This window comes from Rana temporaria, chromosome 1 (assembly GCF_905171775.1).
Source record: "Rana temporaria chromosome 1, aRanTem1.1, whole genome shotgun sequence".
In the NCBI taxonomy this organism is placed as follows: Eukaryota; Metazoa; Chordata; class Amphibia; order Anura; family Ranidae; genus Rana; species Rana temporaria.
The window spans coordinates 18,298,175-18,308,185 of NC_053489.1; positions in this window are offsets into that span (position 1 = coordinate 18,298,175).

Sequence of the window (10,011 nt, forward strand, 5' to 3'; positions counted from 1 at the left end):
GACCAGGGGATGCTCCTCCTTTACCTGATTCCCCCCCCATGAGTCTCCCCTGAGGAGCCGGGCCATGGCCATGGGCGTGGCCAGCCCAGGCGTGGGTCAAGTTGTTGTATTTTTTTGTTTTCAGTGTTTTTTTTTTTTTTTTACTGTGATTATGATTTGTTTTATGTTTGTGAATGATGTATGATTGTGGGGGTGACATTCCTGCCGGAAAAGGGGTGTCACCCTCAGTTGTGGTGGAAAAGGGATCCCCAGGACCAGGGAGAAGTGATCCCCAGGTCCGTGTGAATGGTGTATGAATGTACAGTGACATAATTGGAGCATTGGCGTGGCGTTGCTGCTCCCAAGTCCTGTATGGTGGGCTTGTGCTAATCCAATTTGATGAGGATGTGATGTGTCTGTGCTAGGGACCACAGTGGTGTGCATGCATGCATTCTCATTGTGCCATGATTAATGTGTGGGTTTAACGTGCAAAGATGCCTAATGCGAGGTGTCTCCTGGCTGCTCTTCCCTCAGAAGACGGGGGACCCTCGGTTAGGGGGGATTGTCTGGTTCGGGGGTCAGGTCATCACGTATGTCAATCTCCAGGCCCTTTCTCACGGCGAAGTTGTGCAGCATGCAACATGCACCGATGATCTGGCACACAAAGTTTAGGGAATACAACAGGGTACCCCCCGACTTATCCAGGCATCGGAAATGGGACTTACCACTCCACGGGTACGTGCGTGTGCTTCATTGTATCTTTGCTCTCCTGGGGTTTGGGGATTCCGGAATGGAGTCATGAGATGGGGTCCAAGTGCATATGCCGCATGACCTGGAAGATAAAAGACAGGAGGATGTTAGTCATGCATGTGCCCCTCGTGATGTCAGCATCATGGGGGGGGGGGGCAGACATGCCTGACACCCATGTCACTCACTAACCAGCCAGCTGTCCCCATACATGTTCTGTTCAAATTCCATTGGGATGGAGCTTTGACGGTATATGTAGCTGTCATGGCTGGATCCTGGGTGTTTGGCACGGACGTGCCATATGAGGCATTGTGCATCGGCTATCACCTGTACGTTGATGGAATGCCAATGTTTCCGATTGCGGTATAGGTGCTCTGTCTGACGGGAGGGCTGTAGTGCCACATGTGTGCAATCAATGGCCCCCACAGTGCGTGGGAGTTCTGCAATTCTGTAGAAATCACGCATTGTTTTCACCTGGTCGTCCTCCTGGGTGTGTCTGATGATTTGGTTGGCCATGCGTTTGAGGATTGCAGGGATAACCTGGTGCACACATCTGCTAATGGAGGATTGTGCCATCCCAGCCACCACTCCACTCTGAAAAGAGTCACTGGCAAGGAAATGGAGTGTTGCCAGTACCTTGACCAGTGGCTGCACTGCATGTGAGCGGTGTGTTGTGCTGGTGATGTCATCATGCAGGGCTGTGGTTAATTCCATGATGGCAGTAGGGGTGAATCTGAAGATGCGATACACCTCAGAATCACACATGCCAAAGACGTCTATGCGTGTGCGATATATCCTCTCCCGTGCCCTCCTCCTCCTCCTCCGTTTCCTCCTCCTTCTACGCGCATCTAAAGCCAGTAGTATAGCTATGACCATGGATGCCCCTGGCATGTTGGCATACAGATTGTTGTCCTGCAAGTGTGGCTGCTCAGCTCGTCCCTAACGGTGCTGCTGAAGCTGACCTGCACATGTCTGGTGCAAAGTTAAAGCTGCTTTTATGAGGGGTAACTTTAGACCGGACGTACAGCTGATGCGCACAGCGCGTAGCCTGCGCCGGACAAACATACTTTTGTGGATCGCCGTATCTCCCTCATTTGCATATTTGCATAGCAAAACAATGATGCGTCTCGCGTATTTTTGCGCCCACGATGTGCCGGTGTAATCTTTTTACGTTGGTCGGAAAAATCTGGTTTTCAGGTGTATCTCGTTTTGGGGATACGGCGCATAGATACGCCTGGGCATATTTACACTTACCTCGCGCATCTCGAGATACGCCGGCGTAAGTTCTTTGTGGATCTGGCCCACAGTTTCTATTCTATTGTATTCAAACTTTGAAACTCACTTTAAAAAATTGCATTTAAGGAGGTTGCTATATTATTTCTATTCTATTCTAATATTTTTTTTTTTTTTCTATTCAAAACTGGAATTTTGAAAGATGTCTGTATTCTTTCAAAATTAAAATTTCTATGGCCAGCTATATTCTTTCTATTTTATTATGTTTTATTATATTGACAATTTGAAGATTACATTTAAAAATATGGCTATATTATTTCTATTTGATTCTTTTCCAGTCAAAATTCTAATTCTGAAATGTACAATTTGAATGTTGAAAGCCAGATTTTTATTTTTTTATTCTATTTGAAATACAATTTTTGGAAACTGGCTACATTCTTTCTACTTTTAGTCTCTTCTATTCAAAATAAGAACTGTAAAATTAAAATTTTGGAAGTTAGCTATGCATTTTTCTATTTTTTTTTATTCTTTTTGAAATTAGAATTTAAGAAGCTGGCTATTTTCCTACTTTTCTATTCTATTCTATTGAATTCAAATTTTGAAGTTCAAAATTTGAATTTTGGATGAAAGCTACTGTATTTTTTTTCTATTTTGTTTTATTATATTCTAAAGTTGACATTTTGGAAGATGGCTATATTATTTCTATATTATTTTTGATTAATTTCTATTCAAAAGTCATATTTCAAAATGTGATTGTCCAAACACAACTATACACGTTTATATTTTATTTTATTGTATTTTCAATACAAATTTTGGAAAATGGCTATATTTTTACTATTTTATTCTATTCTTTACAAATTTCAAATTTGGGATGACGGCTATATTCTTTCTATTGTTTCCAACTTCATTCTATTTTAATCAATTCAGCTTTTGATTTTTATTTCAAATTTTGATATTTGAAATTGGATTTTGGATGACAGCTATAATCTTTCTATTTTATTCTATTTTATGCTATTCAAAATTTGAAATTAAAAATTTGAATTTTTATTTTTTTAACCACTTCAATATCGGGCACTTTCCGTTCTTCTTGCCCAAAGCCAATTTTTAGCTTTCAGCAGTGCCGCTGTTTAAATAACAATTCATGTGGTCATGCTACACATGTGAACAGAAACAGAATTGTTATCATTTTGTTCCCACAAATAGAGCTTTATTTTGGTGGTATTTAATCACATCTGTTTTTTTTTTTTTTTTTTTGCTAAAAATATAAAAAAAGACTGAACATTTTTATTTTTTTTATTTCAGTTATAAAAATGTTAAAATACATTTTCTCCTTCACTGATGGGCACTGATAAGGTGGCACTAATGAGGTGGCACTAATGAGCACTGACGATGGTCACTGATAGGCGGCACTGATGGGCACTTATGAGTGAATGAATGAATGAATGAAAAACTTATAAAGCGCGGCGCATGCGAACTGAATCGCTTCTGGGCGCTAGTTGTTCGTGTCTCATGACATCAAAAGAGCAGAGTTTTGATCTGTCTTCTGAAAGTCAGGTGGTTTTCCTCCAACCGAATGCTGGTTGGTAAAGCGTTCCATAGTCTAGGACCCTGAAAAGCAAACCTTCTTTCTCCTTTGGACTTGTATTTGGTTTTTGGTACCCTGACCAGATTTTGGTCGGTGGATCGCAGAACGCTTTTCGAATTGTGAGGTTCTATCTTGTCGCAAAGATATTGCGGAGCCTTCCCATGGATGCACTTATGTGTCAGGCAGAGTGCTTTAAATGCAATTCTGTCTTTTACTGGCAGCCAGTGAAGGGTTCTCAACGAAGGTGAGATTGATTCCCATTTTTTTTCCCAGTCACCAGTCTGGCGGCCGTATTCTGAACGACTTGCAGACGGGAGATTTGGTACTTTGGGAGTCCGAGGTACAGGGTGTTAGCATAGTCCAGTCTGGAATTAACGATTGATCCCACCACGACTGCTACGTCTTCTTTGGGGATAAATGGAATAAGTCTGCGTAGTAGGCGCAACAGATGGTGCGCTCCGCTGACTACTGACCCTATTTGTGCGTCCATTGTCATGAAGGTGTCGAAGATGACCCCGAGACTTTTGACTTTGGAGCTAGGGGTGATGATTTGGCCCAGAATGGGCGGCGGTGTCCAGGTTGTTGCCAGTTGACTCTTTCGGCTGGCGTGAAACATAAGGAGTTCTGTTTTTGAACTGTTGAGTTTAAGATAACTCTTATGCCGCGTACACACCATCACTTTATGTGATGAAAAAAAATGACGTTTTTAAAAACATCACTTTAATTGACTGTGTGTGGGGGAAAACGTCGTTTTATGTCTTGTAAAAAACGACCAAAAAAAATTGAAGCATGCTTCAATTTTATGTGTCGTTTTTCAAAAGTGCACTTTTTACTTCACAGAAATTGACCGTGTGTAGCAAAAAATGTTGTTTTCTAAGACGTTTTTTCATCCACGCATGCCCAGAAGCTACTTATGAAGCAAGCTTCAATGGTAAAACGTGGTGGAACGTAACCTCACTTTGCAAGAACATTGTGAGAAAAACGATGGTGTGTAGGCAACTTCGTCTTTGAAAATTGAAGTTTCAAAAACGTCATTTTTTACTTCACAGAAAGTGTCGTTTTTTTTCATCACATAAAGTGATGGTGTGTATGCGGCATTAGTCATCCAGTTTTCTATCAAAGAGAGACATTTCTCTAAACTGGGATGATGATCCTTTTTGTTGCAGATGCGAAAATACAGTTGCGTATCGTCTGCATAAGAGTGATAGAGTAGTTCTTGGCTACTGATAATATCAAAGAGAGGGCGAAGATAGATGTTGAAAAGCACCGGTGACAGGGGGGATCCTTGGGGGACTCCACATGACACCGTGCGCTTTTCCGACGTGAAACAACCCAATTTAACTGTTTGTGATCGGTTTTCAAGAAAGGAAGAAAACCATGGTAAATCACCTTCTGCGACTTCTGCTACCTTGGCTAGTCGCATCAGTAACAGTTTGTGGTCTACCGTGTCAAAGGCTGCGCTTAGGTCCAGCAGAACCAGGAGACAAGATTCTCCTTCGTCTGCGGCCTCGAGGGCATCGTCCCATATTTTGAGTAAGGCCGTTTCTGTCCCGTGTCCGGGACGGAAGCCTGATTGTAATGGATACAGTAGATTGTGGGTATCTAGATGCTGTTGCAGCTGTTGAACCACTACTTTCTCCATTATCTTGGAGAAAACATTTAGGCCTGTTATGGGATTGCGGTGAGTTGGGTCCTTGGGATCCAGGTTAGGTTTTTTCAAGATGGGCTGGATTGTGCCCTCTTTCAACAGGGATGGCACTGTGCCTTCCTTAAATGACTGGTTTATAAGCTGTGTGATGGGTGGTGCCAGGATGTCGGCACATTCCTTCAGCAGTTTTGTGGGGATGATATCATTGGGCGATGTACTGTTCCGCAAAGCACCAATGATATTTTTTGTGGTATCGATGCAGATCGGTTCCAGAGTGAACTTTGTTGATTGTAGAACGTTTCTGTGGGTGTTTTGTGGTTGATTGATGGTGGGGTTGAGGGGGGTATTGTTTTGCATGATGCTTTCCCGGATTCTTTCTATTTTGTTGATGAAGAAATCCGATAGTTCATTACAGAACTCTTGGGTGTCTGAGTTGGGGACTTCAAGACATCCTGGATTCATGGTCTGGGTGACCATCTTGAAGAGTTCGCGGGGGCGGTTTAGGGCGCTGTTAATCGCCATAGAAAAATGATGTTTCTCGGCCTTGAAGATTTCTTTATGATATCGTGTTGTTATTGCCTTGTAGATGATGAGGTTATCCTCTGCAGGGCTTCTTTTCCAGGCGGCTTCCGCCCTTCTGCGCTCTTGCTTCAGAATAGACAGCTGGTTGTTGAACCAGCCGGACTTTCTTTTTCGGATGCAGGCTTTGCGTTTCGGTGCTACTAAATCGGCTGACTGTAGCAGGGCTGCGTTTATGGCATCCAGTGTATCTGCGGCTGTTTGATGTGGATGGATTGTTTTGATTCTGTTTCCCAAGGTAGATTTGAAGAGTTCCGAATGGAGCTTCTTCTGAGATCTAGCCCAGTGTATTGTCACCGGCTTGGGTGCTTTTATCACTGGGGGCATTTTGGAGATTATGAAATTAATTGCATGGTGGTCTGTCCATGGCAATGGTTCATTTTCTAAAATGCTTATTTTCAGATTTTGTCTGAAAATTAGGTCAAGTGTGTGACCTGAAGCATGTGTTGGCCCGCATATAAGTTGCTGTAGCCCTAATCCCTCCAGGTGATCAATGCAGGCGTCCGCAATGGGATCCTGTGCGGAGTTGGCCCACAGATTAAAGTCCCCGAGCAGCAAAAGGTGTTTGCTGTTAAGGGTATAAGTGGATATAAACTCCGTTAATGATGGCAAAAACTGCGATTTTGGCCCAGGTGGCCTATAGCAGAGGAGAATGTGAACAGTCTCCTGGGGGGAAGTTTGAAGTTGAAGAGTAAGGCCTCGTACACACGACAGAGTTTCTCGGCAGAATTTGGCGAGAAACTCGGTCAGAGCCGGATTCTGCCGAGAAACTCTGTTGTGTGTACACTTTCGGCCCGATGGAGCCGCCGAGGAACTCGTCGAGCAAATAGAGAGCAGGTTCTCTATTTTCTCGACGGGAGTGGATTTTGGATCGACGAGTTCTTCGTCGGGCTGTTTTATCAACGAGAAACTCGGTCGTGTGTATGCTAAGAAACCTGTGAAAAACTTAGACACTGGAGAACACCCTCGGTAAAAGTAGCGTTTGGAATGGAGATAGCACATTCGTCCCGCTTCCAACATTATTGCATCGTTTATTTGCAGCGCTTTACCCAATTATTTGTAAGGGCACAAAACAGCAATATTCTTTTTTGCTTTTGTTATGATATTCACACAGAGTTCTGTTAAATTTTGTGGAACCTTTTTCTTACTGATCTCAATTATATTTTCTTAAAAAATTGTCACCTTATTTTGGTCCTGTGTTTTAAATCCTGCTCTTAATATTCCCCTTAATTTATAATTTAGCAAACATGCAAATCCTCTTTTTTTTTGGAATGTCAAGTTCCCCCCATTGAAACCTTATTGCTTTGTCTTATCTCATCTGTCCCTTTCAAATTACACCTTATATCCCATTTTATTTTAAACATAACCTGCCTTCTCACAAGCTAAATTTTTTTGCCAAAAAAAACAAGGACAAGTATGAACTGTAAAATCAAAATTTACCATTTATTTTGGTTAGAAAACTAAAGTAACTAAGCAAAAGTCAGCACTGGAGAGCTTGCTGCCATTTGGGCACAGCCAGGTGTGGCCTGATGTGACTGGTGAGCAGTTGGAGGCCAAAATGGGGACTTGAGAGGTTCATTCAGGAAGGAACGCATCAAGGTCTTGGACTCCCCGAGGTCACAAACTGGAGCAGGGCAGGCATATGTCACCAGGTTGTGGTACTATAGCAGCCTGAACTCTGGTACACCACATGGAAGTAAGGGAGTCACTTTCTTGTTTTCTTCAAGGCCTTCCTTGGTGGCTTCCCTGCAGCCTGCTCTTTGACCTTCTCTGCAGCCTTCTCAGCAGCCTTCCTCTTCTGCCTGGCTGGAGGTGGTGCCACAGGGGTAGTACTCATGCCAGGAGGAGAAGTAGACGAAGGTGGTGGAGGAGGAGTAGACGAAGGTGGTGGAGGAGGAGGTGGAGGAGGAGGAGGAGGTGGAGCAGTAGAAGGAGGAGGAGCAGTAGAAGGAGCAGTAGAAGGAGGTGGAGCAGTAGAAGGAGGAGGAGCAGTAGAAGGAGCAGTAGAAGGAGGAGGAGCAGTAGAAGGAGGTGGAGCAGTAGAAGGAGGTGGAGCAGTAGAAGGAGGAGGAGCAGTAGAAGGAGCAGTAGAAGGAGGAGGAGCAGTAGAAGGAGCAGTAGAAGGAGCAGTAGAAGGAGGTGGAGCAGTAGAAGGAGGAGGAGCAGTAGAAGAAGGTGGAGTAGGAGCAGTAGAAGAAGAAGAAGAGGAAGAAGAATGTTGAGAATGAGCAGGAGAAGAAGAGGAAGAAGAATGTTGAGAATGAGCAGGAGAAGAAGAGGAAGAAGAATGTTGAGAATGAGCAGGAGAAGAAGAGGAAGAAGAATGTTGAGAAGAAGAGGAAGAAGAATGTTGAGAATTAGCAGGAGAAGAAGAGGAAGAAGAATGTTGAGAATGAGCAGGAGAAGAAGAGGAAGAAGAATGTTGAGAAGTAGCATGAGAAGAAGAAGGTGGGGGAGGTTGAGAAGTAGCATGAGAAGAAGAAGGTGGGGGAGGTTGAGAAGTAGCATGAGAAGAAGAAGGTGGAGGAGGTTGTGAGTTAGCTGGTGTCTGAGGATGGGCATGTCTGCAAATGACAGTGTCCTCCGTGAGAAGACCCCTCACCCCCTGATTTGCTAGTGAATAATAAGTGAAAAAATTCAATGCGCTACTGTGAGTATACAGTTATGATAATAAAGCAGTGATCATAAATAAAGTATATCTGAGGCAGCTATATCTAAGAGTGTTCACATAACACAGAAATCAAATATAAATAGACAAGTGATAAGCGCTTCAAATATGTGATTGTGATCACAACAAAGGATAATACCAATAATAAGTGCACAAACACAATAAATAACTGCACTGTGATTAGTGAGGTAAATATCAACTGGGAAAAAACCCCAAAAATAACACAAGGATTGTGAACCTAGAATGGTAAAAATAGATCTCTGTGCAATTGGAAGTGTCCAAAAGTAGTAAAGTGCAGATGCTGAAACTTCAATAAATAAATAAATAAATAATTGAAAGTTCAAATGTGACAGACAGTCTTTAAACAAGGTGAGTCAGAAGGGGTAAACTTCTAAATCTCTGCTTTCTTCCCTCAAACGATTGGTGGACTATCCTCATGGGTAATGTAGTGCCCTTACCTGCAGGGTGCTATATATGGGCATATAGTGTTGTCTCCACACTGTGATGATCTTGCGTCTCCAACTGTGGGTCACTCCTGCTGCTCCAGCTGCTGGATATCTCCAGGCTCCGTGGTCCAGAGTGAGAGGTGGGATGAGGGGGAGAGAGAGAAGAAAGAGTGCCTCCGATGGTGTAGTAGGTTTAAGCTTGAACGCATTTATTGTGGCAAAAAATAAATAAACAGAACAGGGATGGGCGCATGCAGTAATACGTTTGAATTTCCCGGGGACGCGGCGATCTACGTACCGCCTGACGTCCGATGGCCTCCGGCTTGTGCGGGTGTGTATCTCGGTCTGACTCCCTAGTCAGACCGAGATACACACCCGCACAAGCCGGAGGCCATCGGACGTCAGGCGGTACGTAGATCGCCGCGTCCCCGGGAAATTCAAACGTATTACTGCATGCGCCCATCCCTGTTCTGTTTATTTATTTTTTGCCACAATAAATGCGTTCAAGCTTAAACCTACTACACCATCGGAGGCACTCTTTCTTCTCTCTCTCCCCCTCATCCCACCTCTCACTCTGGACCACGGAGCCTGGAGATATCCAGCAGCTGGAGCAGCAGGAGTGACCCACAGTTGGAGACGCAAGATCATCACAGTGTGGAGACAACACTATATGCCCATATATAGCACCCTGCAGGTAAGGGCACTACATTACCCATGAGGATAGTCCACCAATCGTTTGAGGGAAGAAAGCAGAGATTTAGAAGTTTACCCCTTCTGACTCACCTTGTTTAAAGACTGTCTGTCACATTTGAACTTTCAATTATTTATTTATTTATTTATTGAAGTTTCAGCATCTGCACTTTACTACTTTTGGACACTTCCAATTGCACAGAGATCTATTTTTACCATTCTAGGTTCACAATCCTTGTGTTATTTTTGGGGTTTTTTCCCAGTTGATATTTACCTCACTAATCACAGTGCAGTTATTTATTGTGTTTGTGCACTTATTATTGGTATTATCCTTTGTTGTGATCACAATCACATATTTGAAGCGCTTATCACTTGTCTATTTATCCCTGATTTGCTAGGGTGATGAGGAGTCCCTCAAAGAGTAAGCGCTGGTCCA